This window comes from Sturnira hondurensis, unplaced genomic scaffold (assembly GCF_014824575.4).
Source record: "Sturnira hondurensis isolate 20B ecotype Veracruz unplaced genomic scaffold, ASM1482457v3 Scaffold0014384, whole genome shotgun sequence".
Classification (NCBI taxonomy): domain Eukaryota; kingdom Metazoa; phylum Chordata; class Mammalia; order Chiroptera; family Phyllostomidae; genus Sturnira; species Sturnira hondurensis.
Window position 1 is genome coordinate 13,324,142 of NW_028087015.1, and position 19,295 is coordinate 13,343,436.

General features: G+C 43.2%; 1 protein-coding gene across 2 annotated transcripts in view; it reads left to right on the plus strand.

Annotated features, from left to right (window-relative positions):
- Positions 1–19,295, plus strand: part of ADCY2 (adenylate cyclase 2) — a 353,912-nt gene that overhangs the window by 202,004 nt on the left and 132,613 nt on the right. The gene's annotated exons all lie outside the window — the stretch shown is intronic.

A 19,295-nucleotide genomic window follows, 5' to 3' on the forward strand; every position in this document is an offset into this window, starting at 1 on the left:
GACAAGCTCTCTTGAATTGTGCAGTTTGGAACACTGAGTCTTTAATATTACTCTTCCATCACATGCAATAAAATCTCATCTTAAGGACCAAGAAAACAGTGCTTATTACACTTAAGCTATGAAAGTCAGAATCCTCTGAAGCACGCCCTACTTTTCAGCGTTATTGGTCTTAGCATTTACATAACATTTTTCATCCAAGGGAACCACGTTCTTTATAAACATCGTGAATAGCACATTGCATAGAAATGTCTCATACAGTGGTGCTATTGCCATAAATATATAGGGCAGGGAATTACCGAGATTTAAGCAAAAGCTTGCACTGATAGACAATTGCACTCAACTTCCTGCAGGCAAGACTCAAGCATAAGTTTTATTTGGGAATAATTTGCTCTTGGGACTGTTTGTCCTGACTGCATCCTCCTGATGCATTCATTCTGAACCTTATAAAAAGTTGCCGCAGCAAAATTTGGTGTCCTCGGGGAAGGTGAGGACCTTCGTGCTAACCAGAATTCCCTCCCTGCGCAGACAGCTCTGTCCTGCTTTGGGATGTATGGCTATGCCTTTCAACCGCTAACATAAGGAGCTCCTCCAGGTAATGTGACTGACCCCGGACAGGTGTGGTTTTCTGTTTTAGCTGGTTGGTTAGTTGATGTTTTAACTTCTCTGTGCCTCGGTTTCATGGTCTGTAACATGTAAGTGGTGGCAGTACCTGTGCAGCAGGTTGTTGTAGGGACGGACGAAGTGCATATGATAGTCCGGAGCAGCCTGATACACTGAGCGTGCGGTGCACATGGGCCCTTAACCACTAGGTGGACATTGTATGGACACTGAATCTTGCAGGCTCCTACTTTCCATGAGTTGTAAATTGATGGCTTTGCAAGAGATCCATGTATTGTATGAACACTTGGAAATACCCAAAATGTAACAGGAAAAGTACGCTTTTGAAAATTTGCAATGCTTTTGACACATGTTAAAAATTAAAGGAATAACTCTATGAAGGTAAAGAGGTACTGAGAATATAGGCACTGAACTAGTTTGTGTGTTGCTTGACATTTTGCCTTGTATTTGTGGCTTCTCTTCTCTCTCCACCATCATTTGGCAGAATTTTGGAAACTCATAAAGATCTACGAGAAACATCGGTCCTAATTGCTGCAGGCTGCACTGTCCTTTTGCTGTTTCCTGGTGTTCTCTCTTTCTCTCTGCATTGAAGTATGTCAGACTCAAAACACAAAGCAAGGGGTTCATGGGATTCTCTGCTCCCCTTCTCCTTTGGAGGAGCCCTTCCGAGGGCAAGGGCGAGGGCACAATGCGAAGAGTGATGCCAGTGCTCAGCATGTTTCAGCTTCCACACTCTTAAAACAAAGGCCAATGTGCCTGGCTTATTTTACTTAGCATACTACTCTCAGTATCCATCCACCCACTTTGCAGATGTTAGTATTTCATCTTTTTTTAATGACTGAGTAGTTTTACACTGTATATACAAAAAACCCCCAAAACTCCCTGATTTCACTCAGATGTGGGATATAAAACAAAAAGTGACAAGTGAACAAATAAAATAAACATGCAAATAATATACCAAACTCATAGATGCAGGAGACAAAATGGCGGTTCCCAGAGGGAAAGGCTGGTGGGGAGGACAAACTGAGCAAAAAGGTCAAGTCTGTGATGGCAAGAGACTAGACTTTAATGGGGAGTACTCGGTGCGATACAGACGTCCAGTGATGCCGCTGAACCCTGAAATTCATGTAGTGTCATTAACTGTGACTCCAATAAGTTTAGTAGAGAAATCAGGGCCCTGGACCCTGATAGATTTACATTAGTTATATTTTCTAATATTAATTTTAGTGTCTCAGAAACCTTCAAAAGAAAACTCTATGACTGGTTTTCTTATCTTTACTTTTCACGGCATCTCAAATTCTGGCAATGCTTTTAGGTGTTTCCATGAAGCTACTTGGGGAAATTAAGTAGCTTCTCACTCCTCGCGTTCTGTGGACCTTCATTTGTATGCTGGAGATGTGGTGTTCATTTCTCATGGTGCTCCTTTTTAGCTAATTATTTTCATGAGTTATAAATAGGCATGCACGCTGGTTACAAGAAACTCTTCAGAGCAAAGCATCAGGATAAAACTGTTCCTTAAGTGAATAGATCTTTTTGCTTTTACAAGAAAGGGCACTACTGTGATATATGAAAAATACTATTTAGCCTAGAAATATATTTTTCTATGAATGTCATCAACTGGTGATTCAGAATATCACCAGTATATCGATAGTCTTTATTCTAGTGATTTTAGGTAGGGAGCCACCATGAAGGTATGTTTTATGGCAACAGAAAAGAGCATTGTCATCTAATAATTTAAGAAAATTTCGGTCAAGTAATACAACTCATTTCAAAAAAACTGACTTATTGTGAAAATTGAAATATAGAAAATGCATAAAATAAACTAGTCTCAAGCCTGAAACATAGAAAATCTTAATTATAAATAAAATGAATTAAGATCACTTGTATCATTTAATAGAATTTTGATGAGCAAACAGATATTACTTTAAATTTGCAGAGTGAACCATTCCTGCCATTGTAAGCAAAATAGATGTGATGCCAAGCACTGAAAACTCTGTGACTGGTTTTCTGGAAGTGGAGAAAGGCCTCTGTCTCACAGCCGTGGCTGAGGCACGTGACGACGGCTCAGAGGACAAGCTATTAGAAGTGACTAAACGTGAAACTAGTCTCATGAACTTGAGTGACCTGTTATAAATCACTTCTCTGGCTAAGAAAGTGCTATCATTTGCATGTCTTCAGAGTTACACAAGTAGAGGCCACTTAAATTCAGAGATGTATACTCACTGAAGGGGTTCCTTTGCTCTTTTCTCAAACGTATGATAACTATGAAGAGTAAAATGCAGAGGTCACACTGTTTTCCTGTTTCAATCCTAATTTGGATTAACAACAGAGTAACATGTCCTCCCCAGTCTCTTAGAATCACATGCATTGTGCTGTCGTGGAATAGACCATTGATATAAAAACCATTTCCGTCGTTAGCGTTCTGATCTCCTATAGGACTAAGCAGGGACATTTGAGTTCTCTGGACACGGTGTTCCCTTCTGGATGCACCATCAGTTTAGCCCGAGTGTAGCCGAAATCTCAGTGTTCTCCGTCAAACACGGTGAGTGTAACCACTTCTGCGTCTGGAGGGTCTAAGGGTAGCCTTTAGTAAACTACTACTATTATATATATGTAACATATATATTATATGTGTGTGTGCGTATAGTTTTATATAGTAGTTTAATGCATATACATATACAACTTACTATGTAGTTCAAAATCTAAGGAAACTATGCTAAAAGAAGTTAAGAAAAGTGTAACAACGACTCACCAAATAGAGAAATACCAGTAGAGTGATTAAAAAGTATTTAAAAAGCCAATTGGAATTTCTGGAATTAAAGGTAAAATAACTTAAATAAAATATCCACTAAGGGGGGGTCAAGAGTAGACTTAAATTTGTAAAAATAAATGATCAGTGAACTGGGAGATAGATTAATAGATATTATTCAAACTGAAGCACAAAGAGGAAGAAAATAGAAAAAGACGAACACAGCTTCAGAAAAGTGTAGTATACCAATATGTGTACCAATAGAAGCATATTGTGATTCCAGAAGGAGAAGACAAAGAAAAAAAACATTCAAATTAATGGTAAGGACCCTGGCCAAGTGGTTCAGTTAATTGGAGCATTGTCGTATATGTTCAAAGGTTGCAGGTTTAATTCCTGGTCAGGGCACATGCCTAGGTTGGGGGTTCGATCCCCAGTCAGGGCATATACAGGGGGTCACCAATCATGTTTTCTCTCTCACAGCTATGCCCCCCTCTGTCTGTCTGTTTCTCTTTCTCTCTCTATCTCCCCTCTTCTCTTTCTAAATATATCCTTGGGTAAGGATAAAAACAGCAATAATAAAATTTCACAAATTTCTTTCTTAAAAAATAATAGAGGTAAGCATTTTTCCAAATTTGATGAATCCAAAAATTTGAAAGAATTCACGTAGGATAAATGCAAAGAGATATATACCAAGCCACATTGCAGTAAAAGTGTTAAAAGCCAATCACAAGGAGAAAAACTGGAAAACAGCAAGAAGAAAATGTCTCATCCCCAACTGGGAAACCCTAACAGGGTTAACAACTGACTGCTCATAAGAAACAATAGAGGCCAGAAGGCAGGGGGATGACATAGTCAAAGCACTTAAAGGAGAAAAACAGTCAACCAAGAAACTCATGTTAAGAAGATAAATAAAACAAACCCTGTAAATATATACCTGTTCCTAGTATGCACAAGTATATAAGTATATACAAGTACACAAGTACATAGTATATACAAGTATGCAAGTATATACTTGTTTCTTCTCTCAGCTTCTTTAAAAGACAAAATTATATAACAAGGTATTTTTGACATTCTAAGATATATAGGTTTATTTGTATACCACAATAATATCAATAATTGATGCAATAATTATTTTTGTATGCAACAATAATAGCAAACAAGGGGGACAAGTAAATAAAACTTGAGAATGTGATCCTGAATTTCATATGGAAACACAAGTGGTCCAGAATAGCCAAACTATAGTGAAAAAGAATAACAAATTTAAGGACTAACTCTTTCTGATTTCAAAACTGTCTATAAAGTAACATTAATCAAAAAAGTGTGATAATGGTGTAAGAATAGAAATGTTAATCAATATAGTAGAATTCAAAGTGCACAAATAAACCTTCACACTTAACAGCCAACTGAGTTTTAATGAGTGCCAAGACAATTCAATGACAAAAGAATACAGTTTTCATTAAATGTTACTGTGACAATGAATATCTACATTTAAAAAAAAATGAAGTCGGACCTTTACCTCACACCATATACAGAAATTAACTCAAAATTGTTAAAAGCCTAAATGTGACTGCTGAAGTTAGAAAACTCTTGAAAGCATTGCATAAATCTTCATGACATAAGATTAAGCAAGGTTTCTTAGATATGATACCAGAGGCACAATAGATAAATTGGACTTTACCACCATTGGAATCCTTCATATTCAAAGGACGCCATCACGATAGTGAAAAGACAGCTCACAGAATCCAAGAAAATATTTGCAAATCATATATCTGAGAAAGGACTTGTATCTAGAATATATTTTTAAATGCTTATAAATTGATAATAATAAAAGCCAAAATATTCCAAGTTAAAAATAGCCAAAAGGATGTCAATACACCATTTTTCCAGAGATAATACACAAATGGTCAATATGCGCTAAAAATATGCTCATCATTTGCAATCTGGGAAGTGCAAGTCAAAACCACAATCAGATATAACTTTACAAGTCACTGGGAGGACTGCATGAAAAAGAAAATAACAGATGTTGGTGAAGATGTAGATAAATTGGAATTCTTGTACACTGTTGATGGGGATGTAAGGTCATGCCCCGGCTTTGGACAACAACGTGGCGCTTCCTCAAAAGGTTAGAAATAAAGTTACCATTTGAACCAGCAATGCTACTCCTAGGTATGCACCTAAGAGAGAAATAGAAGCAGATGTCCACACAAAAACTTCTGCATGATTGTGCAGAGCAGCACTATGCATTATTCAGAGTAGCCAAAAGATGGTAACAACCCAAATTTCTAAACTCATTCTAGGAGCCTGCTGTCTCTTTATTTCCTCTCACTGGCAATGATTTTCCTCTGTGTGACAGGGAAATTGACATCACATGTGTCAGAGAAGCAAAACCTTGCCTGAGTCCATGCAGGAATTCCTCTTTATCTAGTTTTATGTCATATTGCTTATTGACAGCTGTCAGTAAATACTGACATCATCAATCACCACCGATCACTGTCAAGCCACGTCCCTCAGAAATCACTGTTACATTGCATGGTTCTCTGCAGTAGCTGAATATTGTGTAATTGTCTTTTTCGTCTTTTGTCCCAAACAAAGCAGTGTCTGCTTTCTGAGATTGATGTTTGTGTGGCTGAGCTAGCTCTATTCCCCTGGCATGGTTTGCAAGCAAGGTTTTCACTGTCCCATGGATGACATGTACCCTTCCCTTATCTGCATGCCTGTGCATGTACATGCATACACATGAATGCACACACACACACACACTTCTCCTCAACCACACTTCTCTGTCCCTTCGTGTGCAGACTCAGAAGTAATAAATATACAGTCTGTGGCATAAAGGCTGCCACAACTGAGACTCTGTACTAATTGTGACTTTTTATTTTGCTATTTTCTGCTGTCAGTCATCATTTCTGGGGCCTTGCTGGGCCTGGAGAGGATGCCTCTTGAGGCAGTTCCCAGAGATAGAGGAGGACTTGACGGAAGATACACCTTTCAAGTGTAACCACATCCCACTGTATTTATTCACACCGGCCAGTCTGAGCCCTCCAGCCCTTACCTCTCCCATGGAAACTGCAGTAAAGACACCGCCCACATCTGCCCCTCATTTTCTCTGCCCCCGATTCACCCTGCTGCTTCCCCACATGGCCCTACATGGTGTGGCCTCTCCCTTGTTTCTTGGAATCTGTGGGTATAAACACTTCCTTCTTAATGGCAGTCATTTCTGTGTCTCTGTGCTTTGGGGCACCTGATTAAAACAACTCCCTGGTACATTCTGGAACTGTCCCTCAGTAAATGACAATGGTCATGACTGTAAGTACTAAGCTGTGGTCTTTTCTCATTTGCTCCAAGTGAGAAAGAATAAGGGTGGATTCACTTAAAATTGGAGATAATACTGCTCGAAATAATGTTTTACAGCACTAACTATATAAATGGGGAAATAGATGTAAGTAGGACATGGGCACCTTTAGAAACGTGATACCCAAAGGTGCCCCCCAACTGTGAGCCCGAGTCTGGGCCCCTCCTGGCCTGCACCTCCATGCCCTTGCCCCACACACACTCCAGTGTGGCTGCTGCTGTTCTCAATGAAACAATGACTAGAGACTGTGAAAAAAATTCTTTCTCCGTAAAACTCCATTCTGTAGAGCCTTATGGAATAGGAGTCAGTATAAGAAGAAAATGGAGAGGACTGAGGAGATATCTTACCGTACATTAAGTGGTACTGAACATCTCCCTGGGAGCAGAAATCATTCTCTTTTGTCGGTGGGACGGTTTTCCAGGAAGAAGTGTTTGCATAAAAATGCCACCAGAGAGTTGCTGCATGGATGGTGGACCATTCCTGGGAGATGTGGCAAAGACACAGCCTGCAGAGGGTAATGGTGTGTGGGCTTCTTCCAGTGTCTTTGCAGCCTCCTCCTCAGTGTGGACCATGTACCTGCCTGGGTGACCAGCAGGGGGAGTCAGCCCACACCCCCTGTAGCTGTGGGGCAGAGGGTCCTGACTTGAAATCCGGCATCTTCTTTAAAGCCATTTGCTGGCAAGAATGTACAGGGAATGATGTAAAAAAGTACAGTTTTTAAATGCTTGCCTCTTATAGTAAATAAATTGGGTGTCCATTAATAACAATACCCTACCACCTCCATTCCTCTTAAGAGTCATTGCAACCTGTCGAGGTCTCCAGCTCTGAGCGGGAGATGTATAAACATTTATCACAGACATAGAAGCTGAACAACAGAAGTAGGAAAGGTAAAAGTTTTAAGGTGTTCTCTGGTTATAGCTGTCGGCACTTCCATTACCTTTTTCATTAAGTAGTGACATAGGTAAAAATATCAAACCATATACATTGTAGGGGAAATACAGAGAAAGAGAGACCGATGGAAAATCCTGACTAAAATTGCCATTTCTTTCACAGACTAAAAATCCAGCTTTCAACTATTAACCATAAACATTTTTTGGCTGCAATCTTTTTTGAAGGTGTGAACATATAATGAACATTGTAACAACACACAGAAAAATATTTCTTTTATCTACCTTTGAAGGTAGGATACATTTTGAATCCACTATTCAAAAATTCCCATGATTTATGTAATTGTTATCTGTGTTAATGATGAAAAGAAACCTTTGAAGAATGTTCTGCTTATTTTTATCTGTTTCTAATAATTTACTTTATTACATTAACTCCATGGTGCATCTGAGGAGATCAGCGAGGTCATACCCAGGTCTCAGTGGCTGGTATGTGAAGGTAGCTCTTGGGGCCCTGATTTTAGTCTGTTCAACATGTGTGTGTATAAATCCAAAGGGTGACGGTAGCAGTGGGTTCTGGAGGAATCCCTTGGAATTATTGCTTCTCTTCACTTCTAGAAAAAGATCTATTCCTCCGTGACATGCCCTGACCTTGACCTACTAACTTCATTGTTATGTAACTTCTACAGTGAACTTAGTAAGTTCTAAGAACTAAGTTCTACAGTGACCTGCTAGTGTCATTGTTACGTAAGTTCTATGGTGAACTTTATAAAACCATAAAATATCACCCAGAATGAAAATAAAAATACAAAAAAAGAAAAAGAAGCAAGAAAAAAGAGGGAAAGAGATTTTCGAATGGACAGGAAGAGGAACTTCCAAGAGTCTGTGACTTCCAAGATTCCATGTGGCTGTGTGTTGGAACTGATACTGTTTTAACTAATTCCCCTGAACCCGCTAGTGCTGTGGGCACAGACCAGAGGGCTGGCGTGCAAGTGCAAGGTAGTGGCAGCTCTGTTAACAGGTTTATTTTTTTTAACTAAGTATAATTGTGAAGAAATTTGGATTTCAAAATATGTCTTTCTCTGTTTTCTTCTGCTTCCCATGACATTCCCCAAAGCCAGGCCTGGAGTGTGGACTCTGGAGCTGGCCAGCCCAGGTTTGGTTTTGGCTCTTTTCTGAGATGTCAGGCAAGTTAGTCTTTGTTGGAACTTCCAAGATGTAAAAATGGGGACAGTAACCATCCACACCCCATCCTGCAGTGGATGAGTGAGGATCAAATTTAGAAAAGGAATAAGGATTTCAGTCTTTTCCTGGCATATAGACCTCAATAAAATTGGAGAATTTATTATTCTTTAGATATTTGAAACCTGCCTCAGTATTTAGAACAGTGAGATGCCAACAGAAATATTTGCTGATTGATACAAACAACAATCATCCAGATGATTTTCTGCAATTGAGACTGATTATTTTCATATGTATAACGAGTATAAAATATAGCGGGGGTGGGGAGATTAGGGGGTGGAACGAGAGCAAAAAGGAGAACGGACTCATGGACATGGACAACAGTATTATGATTGCTAGGGGAAGGGGTGTAAGGGGACTAAATGGTAATGGAAAAATACAATAAAGATTAAAATTTAAAAATATTATCATGTGGAATTTTCCCATCATGAGAGATGCGAAGTTTCAAACCTTATCAATTCTTACCATCACTCTGGATTCATAGATCTTGGTTCCAGGGGTGGAGCCAGTTTGTAGGGAAGGTTAGGAGTTCAATCTGGGGTTGAAGTGTGAGGGGGGCCTTAAGAATCCAAGGAGAAGTGTTGAGAAGGCAATTGGAGCTGTGAGTCTGGAGTTTAGGGTCCTGGGCTGGGCTGGAGATGTATATTGAGAGCGGCCAGCAGATCCATACTATTCAAGGCTCTGAGATGGGACACAGCCTTCAAGGGACCCTGAGAGTTAGAGTCCAGGGAGACCAGCAAAGGGCACAGAGAAGCCACGATTCCTGCATGAGGAGTGTGGTGCTAAGAAAGCCAACTACATCCAGAGCTTCAGGAGGAGGGGAAGCAATGAGCTGTGTCCTTACCAAGAGCAGTTCTCTTAGGGCAATGGAGGTAGAGAGGCATGGGGGAAGGGTGCAGAGTTACTCTTCCGGGGAGCTTTGCTGCACAGAGAGCCAAGGAGGAAAAGGAGTGTTCCAGGAGGGTTATTTTAAGCACGAGAGAAAGAGCTGCACATGTGTCTGCTGTTGGATGACCCAGCAGAGAAGGGAAAATGGGTGTGAGAGAGGCACATAGACTGCTGGAGCTTCTTTGTCTTTGAGTAGGAAAGAAGCCTCGAGTTCCCCTGTGCATGGGGGGCCGGGGGGGGGTGGAGCACACACAGGAGAGGACTATTCTGACTTATAGGGAGATGCGATGTTCATAGGCAGAGACGGTGGGTGGGTGGTTTTCCTTCTCACTTTTGTTAGAGTCCTGTGTGCCCTTGCCTTCTCATTTTATGAGTTTATCATGCCCTATGCTCTTCGACATGCCCATCTCTGTGCCTCCACACACCCCACTTCCTCCCCTGCCATTCACATAGACACAGAGGGGGCCGTTTGCTGCCAGTCAGCAAACCGTGCGGGTAGTCAGCAAACGCTGCTGGCACTGAAGATGTGAATGCTGAGAACATGAGATTGTCCAGAGACTGGCATCGGTACTTTCAGAAGTAACCCGTGAGGCTTCAAAATAGGGAAAATGGGAGCCAAACCCTGAGACACAGAAACAGTTGTTTAGGGAAAGAATACAAACAGGTACTGCTCGTTGAGTCTTGGACATTTCTGAAATGTGTGCTGGCAGATATTAATGGCTGAATCACACGTGTTTCCAGCGAGTTTTAAAAGTGCTTCTAGATCCCTCTTAGGCTTCAGAGAGGAAGATATGTGGAGACACATCCCTGGGTTTCTGGATTGGTGCACCCGCAGAACGTGTCCTTGCTGAAGTCTCAGTGGGAGCCCTAGTGATGTCCCCTGTGTTTTAGGGCTGGCACCTAGGGACCCAAGGGAAACTGCAAGTCAGTGGTATCAGGGGGGATTCTACCTTGATGGTGGTTCTTTGGGTTTGGTTTCATTGTTACTTTTATTGTCATTTCTGATTGTTTTTAAGACCAATTTAAAAACTATAAGAAAGCACAGCTCCCAGAAGTAATACCATGCTATTTATAGCGATGCTTATCGGGGGTTAGGAATTGTAGAAAAGCAAAGCGAAGCCCCACCCGCCTGTGTCTGATCCTTACTTGGCCTCTGGGCAGTCTGAGTCCAAAGGCTTCCCCCACCACCCGTGTGTCCTGTAGACTAAGAATATCTGTGATGTTAATATGGAAGGCACTTAGAATCACACCTGGCCCAGAGAAAGCACCCCAGGAATGGGAGCTGCTGTATTTTGAAACACTTTCTTAAGTGTTTCGCATTGATTAGGCACCAGTTCTAAGCTCTTAAAATGTCCAGGCATGTTTCAAACAAGAGTCACCCACTGACTCAGAGTAATGAGGCACGAGGAGAGGATCAACTGGGGAATGCCATTCATTCACTAAAGAGGACTATTGAACAGGAGCACCATGTGTGATTGCCAATATTTCTAGTCTCTCACACCAGAATGAACCTGGGCTCCGCATCATCTAACTAGCCAGGCAGTCAGGCATCCTTTCCCACCTCAGCGCCCCTGCAGGACCAGCGTGCCGACCTCCAGAAGGCAGTGCTTTGCCACTTCCTGACAAAAGCAAGATGGTACCAGAAGTGACGCGGTTCCTTGTGACTCAGAGAGGGGAGGCACGGGAGGTATGGAGAGATGCTGCCCACCATCCTGTGACTCTGCTTTGAATGCAAAGTAATGGAGGGATTGAGCAGGCGGTGTGTGATAGGCACCCTTCAGAAGGAGGAGTGACAGAGTTCACTGGGTCCCCGTACAGTGAAGGGGAAGGCAAGCCCCTGGTTGTAAGGTCTGCAGTTGTCTGATGGGTCTGTCAAACCTTGAACCTGTGGGAGCGGCATACACCACCCAATGAACTCCCAGAGGGGGCGGGAATCCACAGTAGAGCTGGATGGGAAATTCGGTGAGGCTAACTGAGCCCTTGCCTCCCTCATCCTGACTTTTGCTATAGCTGTGTGGAATAGGGTAAAGCTTCCAGGAAAAAAGGAGGAGCTTTGTGCTCTGAGCCTCTGCTTTGAAAATGAAGTAACAGGGAGGATGGAGCAGGGAGTCACAGGATGGTGGGCAGGGGCTCTCCAGGCGTCCCGTGCCTCCCCCTCTGTCTGTGCTCACCCCATCTCCCCCACGTACACACACTGCTCTTTCTTTAAACCAGTAAGCAAAATGTTCAATTGAACTATGCTCTTTTATTCTTCTCTTTTCTTCTTAAGGTTTTAACTCACACAGAAGGTTAATGATGTAAATTCTTGACCTAAGGACGAAACAAAGGCCCAGCCTGTGCCTCTGAAATGACCCTGGGCATGACAGAGCAGGGCAGGGCTCAGGGTGTCCACGAAGATGTGCACAATCTGGATCTTTGCTCTTCTCCCTCAGCTGAAAATCAAATGCCAAAATTCCCAACTAATACTTTTTCTGCAAAGTCATAAGACCCTGCAAAGGGGGCAGCTGTGACTGTGGTGTGATGCAGCTGCCCAGTGGCCCTCAAGGCTGAAGGAAGAATGACACATTGGAAATGAGTGCTTGTGACATTCAGGGCCCTGATCTCTAGGTGCAGTGACACCCCACCTTCCTAGGGTTCTGATGGTGAGTATGGGGGTCTCTCACCTCAGACAGGAGCCCTCTTCCAGGTTTAAAGAGGCGGACGTCAAAGCCCATCAGCCAAGGGCTTTTCTCAGCATGGTGATTTCTACCCAGATCCAGCAAATGCATGGACCCCAGAATTGCTTGACGCCCCTGGATGCAAGGCAGAGAGCAGCAGTGTTATCGTTCCCACAAAACATTCCATTTCCATCCCAGCTCTCCTTCTGTCTCCAGACTTTCCGCATGAGCAGATTCCTATAACCCGTCTCCCTGAGATATTTTTTGTTCTTGGGCTGTGCTGTTCTTTCTAGGTTCGCACCGTTCTTTCTAGGACAAATTTCGTTTGCCTTTTCACCAGTGAAGAAAACTGTAGTTACTGCAACACTTATGCTGAGAACACAAAGCTGAGGAACAGAACCATCCGTTTTTGTTAAGCGTAGCCTGTGAGTCGGGGTTCTTCAGGGATCAGAACCAGTAGGATGTGTGCACAGAGAGGTTTATTCCAAGGGAGTGGTCCACGTGGTCGATGTGGAGGCTGGCAGGTCCCAAACCTGCAGAGTGGGCCAGCAGCGCGGAGGTCCAGGGTGCAGAGGCATCCTGGACCTGCTCAGAATCCCTCCTGCTTGGGGAGGTTGGTCTTTGTCCTATGCAGGCCGTTAACTTCTTGGATGGGGCCTGCCCACACTGTAGCAGGCCCTCTGCTCCGCTCAAGTCTACCTGCTTCAGTGTAAGTCTCATCCATAAAGCCCCTCACAGAAACATCCAGAAGAATGTTTGACCTCTGTGGGTCCAGCCAAGTTGACATGTGAAATTTACTATTGCACTGAGTTTTCCTAGTGCTTCAGCTTAAAACACTGAGATGCATTTTATGCAAAGAATCTTTGGAAAATTTGATATTTCAACCTGCTATGATATTTCAACAGAATCCATCAGAATCTGAGATGAAAGAAACAAAAAATGCCGTCGGCATTAACTTTGCTTGTCAGAATAGAAACAGTTTCCTTTATTCTGTAACTGTTCACTCTGTTCAATTCAGTCAGTCCCAGATAAATAATGTGTAATTATTTAGCTCCCTCCAGTGCAGTGTAATTTAAGATGAGGTTTGCCATAAACAAAAGCATCTTCTTTGTGTGTGTGTGTGTGTGTGTTCTATTCAAGAATTTTATAAAACCCAAATTACTGTACTGTGTTGGGTGTGTCATCACTTGTCACCAGCATGGGGACAAAAATGAAAGCAGTGCAGTAAAATCGATATCAGAATCATTGTCACTCCTCTGTAAGCATGCTGGAACCCTTTGGCAGTTGGTGTTGAATTCTGAGGCCGTGTGGTTTCCAAGAGTTATACTTGCCAGTGAGTCCCCAAGTATCCATGGCTTGTAAGAGGACACTTGTGGGAGCGGGACATTGAGTTCTAAGGACAAATACCGCCTCTGCTGTGAGCCAGCTCTACCAGAGCCAGTAGACTGGGACTCGGTCTACTGTGGGACTCGCTTTCATTCAGCTCATCAGCATGCACAAAAGCAGAACTTTCTATGAGTACTTGGGAAAGTTGCCTTTATGATTAGAATCGTGGCCCAGTTACACACACTGTGCAGATGTGCACAGAGCCTTCATCAACACTCACCTAGCTTTCCAAACTGCCGTGTGATGTTTGTTGGATCTGATTGGTCTAAGTAAGCACAGTCATCAAATGTGGAACTACCTGTATATAAGTGTGAACACTTGCCTCTCAGGCTTCCTGTCTTCGCTGTAATTTGCTTTTGTGCGCCCAAGTCTGGGCTTTTCAACTGAGATGACAGTAGCTATGGCAACACAGCAGCCGGTTACAGGGAGATTGGGGGTAGGGCAAAACCTTCTTCAGTAGGTGGTCCTCAAGCATTAGGCCACCGCTGCTACCTGCAGAGCCCACTGACCTGCGGCTCCCAAATGCACAGGTCTGTCTGTCTTGCTTCTGTGCCTGCCATCTCTCTTTCTGCTTCCTTCTACCCAACCCTGACTCCCCATCACTAGGTGTCACAGCCAGGGAAGCCACCCCTAGAACAACAGCAGTCAGTCACCCTGAAGAAGTATTATAGCAGCCTGTCCTGGTCTCTCCCAGCACTGCCAATGAAACCCCAGACTGACATTTAATGCCTATAATGACTTTATGATTGTCAGCCATGTACTGTGACCCATGTACTCTGTGTGACACGAGAGGCTCCATACACAGCCCTCTCATTGCCCTGCCTGTGATCAGAATGAGCTGATATATACACGGAAGTCAGGCAGGTGGACATCAGAATTCCACCTTCATTACTGATGATGCTTGGCTTGGGTCTGGCCCCACTTGTTATAGGTCAGTGAGCTCCAGGCCCTGCTGGAGCTAAACAGTTTGCAGGCACCCCTCCTGGGAAACCTTAGGGCAATGGGGAACAGATAAAAAAGAAGTGTGGTACCCAAAAGGAAAAGGAAAGGAGGGGCTGTGCCGAGCTACCCAGGTCCTTCTCCTCTGAAGAGTGAGAGGTGTGGCCAGGAAAAGGGTGCTAACCTAGCTTGGCTGCCTTCCCATGTGGATTAACCAGGGTTCTTCAGGGAAACACACAACCAGTAGGGTATATGTACACACACACACACACACATATATATATAGAGAGAGAGAGAGAGAGATTTATTTTAAGGAATTGGCTCATGCAGTTGTGGGGCTGGAAAGTCCAAGCTTGGCTGGGCAGGTCAGCAGCCCAAAGATTCAGATAAGGGCAAATGTTTCATTTGTGAACCTGAAGGCTGAAAGCTCAGGCAGAATTTCTATGTGGCAAAGGGGAAGGAGAATTCTTTCTTTTGGGGGGAAACCTCGATGTGTACTCTTAGGGCCTTCGACTGATTGGATGAGACCCACCTGTGTAAGGGAGGTCAATCTGCTCCACTTAGAGTGAACTAATTGTAGATGTTAGTAACATCTTTAAAAATATCTTTATAGCCACAGCTAGCCCGGTTTGGGGGCAAACGACTGGCCACCGTACTCTGGCCAAGGTGACACCCAAAATGGACTATGGCAGCATGGAAATAAGGGGGTCAGCAGTGGGGAGAAGGTGAGGAGGCGTCCTTCCACAAGCTCTTAGGGGAGGAATTCAGAGCCGCAGACCCTCCGAAACATTCACTGCATGGACAACGCTCCTCAGTCCCAAAGCAGCGCATTTTTAAAATTTTTTCTGCAACTTGGGAGCCAACGAAGGGTGATTTGGGCAGGGGGGTAGCTGCAAGGCAGAGGACGTTAAAGTAGTTTTAACTGTACATACTTAAGGGTAAAACATGCAACCACGTGCCTTAATATGTGTATTTTTTATTTCTAAAATATATATTTAAATGTTTATGTATATTCTAAAACACAAATTAGAATTAAGGGGAGGTAATAAGGAGAAGAATCTTTTAAATTATTTACTTTTTATTCAAAAATACATTAGACTTTTTATTTAATATTTTGGTAAGAGCATTATGATGGAACATGCTTCAGTGCATAAGAAATATTTGATCAATACTTCGCAATCAACCGTTTTTAAGTTCCGTACTTACGTTCAGTTCCTTCTGACACTTGAGTTAGTAGCCAAATGATTCTAATGAGAAATGTTCTGTGATTGGGTCCCTACATCACTATACTCATTCTTTAGTCCTGGCTATATATACTTAGGCAGAGGTTTTTGATGAAATTCAGCTGTGAACTCTCCATCTTTTTTCATGATGTCAGTCTGTTCTTACAAATCAAATAAAATGTACTGCATTTTTATGTTTTAGCAGATGGGTTCAAGATGTACTGAATCTTCATTTGGGAGATTTTTTACTGAATCTTACAATTCAATTTCTAAGGAATATATGTAGACACATAAGAGAGTTTTTATATTGTTTTGGCAAGAAAAATCACAAGGGAGATTTCTAACTACCTGCTTTTCAAATGGTTTCTCGATAGCATATGTTCTTAAAAAATTATTTCTCCCTCATGGTGAAAATGACAATCTTACTTTGGAAAAATAGATGTACGTGTGTGTATGTGTGTTTGTGTATATGTTCAAAAATATCTTTTAGCTAGAGTAATATTAGAGGTTCTTTGTCAGGTTAGGAAAGATTGACAAATTTGGACTTAATTTATTTTGGCTAAAACAGAACGAAGAAATAAAGCTCCTCTTTAAGTTTAATGACTTTTGGTACTATGTACAAGATAACCAGAAAACTGCTGTGTGGTGTGGGAGTTCATCACACTCTGAAGTTTTATACACTTCACTCTATGTAGAATTAACCACACAGAGAACATTCCAGAGCATGTGCATCACCACTTGTTACGATATGCTGTAAGTTACACACCTGCGAGGGCGCCACCTCCAGCACTGTGCTCAGGACGTCCGCGCTTCTGCCGGTGTGCCCTGTATTGGAGTTGATACCGGCGTGTCAGTAGTCACCTGCAGAGGGCGCCACTGTCAATGAAGATATTAAAGAACTGGATGTCTTTCTATTACTTTTAAAAGATAAGCATAAATAGCATTTTTAATGATTTCTTTTCACAGCCTGTTCAAAAGAGAGCCCTGTTGCCTACCCAACTTAGAAATCACTACAGAAGGCTCCCTAACAGTGCGTCGGCTCTTACCTATTTTGATAAGTTCTGTTAATTAATCACATTAAATAAGTGTTAGCAGAGGCAAGATGAGTAGATGTCAAGCCAAGAATGTTCCCTGGAAACTTATCCTGGGTCTGAGGTTCACATTCTGTAACTCAAGGCTGCATCTCCCTGACGTGGCCCTGGGCGCGGGGGCCGAACAGCAGTGCTGTCCACAGGAAAAGCCTGTTCCCCTGCTTAGGGCCACAGCCACAGCGTGAACTGCACCCCACTTGTGCTCGCCAGACCTTCCACTGCCCACCCCCACCACTGGTGCAAAGTCCGTTTCCTTGCCAAGAAGTCCTGGTCCACCAGTCTGTATCCATGTCTTTATATGTAGGAATTACCTTCCTATTGCTGCTATAAGAAATCTCCACACACTTTATGGCTCAGAACAACGTATATGTATCATCTTACAGTTCTGATCATCAGAAGTCTAAAATGGGTTGGCAGGTCTCATTTCTTCGGGGGTCTGTGGAGCAGAATCTGTTTCCTTGCCTTTCCTAGTGTTGAAAAAATGATAAAAGGAGACAACTTAGGTGATACAAACAAACCTGAACACTTCATAAAGCAGACGGTCTCCATTCAGAGAACTGAAAAATGGGGCAGAGGGCAGAAAGATATTTTGGGATAGAGAACAATAGAGAGAAAAAGAGAATATCTGATTGGCTGGGGCCTCATAGTCAGCCTTGTTTGGAGCAAGAAGAAGGGACAAAGAGGTAAGTGTGGAGCCCGAGGCTGGCCTAGTGTTTGAGGAACTGCTGGCGCATAGACTGGGTTTCTGGTCAAGCAGAGCATTTACAGGGACACAAAAGCCGTCTAAGTTTCGGTTTGCTGACAGGGCATCTTGGGCAGGAGTGGCTCCATCTGGGGCCAGGCTTCCTACAAGCCTTGGTTTGTGCCCCCTCCCCCTACCCTGACTGGAATCCAGCAGTATACCATCTCCCAGCCCCTCTCTCCGCTTCCATCATCACATCACCTTCTCTCTCTCTTTGACCTTGTCTCCCTCACTTGAGTCCAGCTGGGCCCAGCTGGGCATTCAGCAATAACATTCTCATCCCACAACCCTTATCTTCATCACATCTGCGAAGTCCTTTTCTCTAAGTAAGTTGCCCTGCTCAGTAAGGTTCTGGGGACTAGGGTGTGGGCATCTTAGGGAGGCTGTTATTCAGTCTGCCCCACAGAGCCCCATCACTTTTATGAGTAACCATCAGTCAAGCTGTAATATAAAAGTTGTTGATCTAGCATACACAGACACCAAAAAGAAGAGGAAAAGATTGCAGAGTTTTAGAGACACACTGATAGAGTCAGAGGGGTACTAGAACTCCTTAGATTAGGGTATAATTGTTTTCCGGTCAAGCAAACATTCCAAATTTAGGCACAGTCAGTATTCTGGAACCAAGGGGCTGTTGGCAGATACACTGCTCCCATTTCAAGGGCACGGGCAGAAACACAGCCCAGACTCCTTCCTCCAGCTGTTGCCAGTGGAGAGAACAGCTGCCCCCACCCTCGCCCCCGCCCCCTGGTGTAGCTGCTGCCAGCCTCGGGGAGGCTTGCTCCCTCCCTTCCCAGCTCTCCCAGCAGACAGCTGCCTTACTGCCTCCCGGCGCCCAGCCATCTAGCTGGCTGCCCCGAACCACAGCTGTAGTGCTTTCTGTTCTATTTTCAATGTGTCATTCTGGAACCATGGTCGTTTTAGCAGCATTTCACATGATGTGGAACACATTTTACACTAGATCCAGAAAAGTTTTGCCCAGAATGCTGTTCCCTTGTCTCCAAAAGTCACTCTGGTAGGACTTGTCCTCCCCAAGCCCCCACTTCTGTGGATGGCCTTGCTCACAGATCCCCCTGGCAGTAGGTGTTTCCTGGTCATCAGGTCTGAGAAGGGAATCTCCTGGGAATGGAGATTGTTGGTTAAGGGCTTCGTAGAAGGCAGCGTGGGGACAGAAACGTTGTGAGTGTTCTTCCATTCTCAGAAACACGGTCAGAGTGATCACAGATGGTTGGTACCTGCTTCTGTTGGATGAGTGGTCTCCACGTGGACTTTACTTCTTCAGGTCTGCAGTGACACTTAGGGCAACAATTCAACACACTCACATACTCAGTTTGAATTAGCAAAATACAAACAAACAGTCTTCCGTGTCATAATGTATCACGCTGGCCTAAGTAGTTCTTAGAGGCCCGAGTCATCCAGAAGAGTTATAGTCTATGAATAAGTCAATCTGTTAACCTCTTTATTCTTAGATTCACTAGCAGAATTATGAATGCTGCTACTAATAGGCATTAAGAAAATGACTGTGGG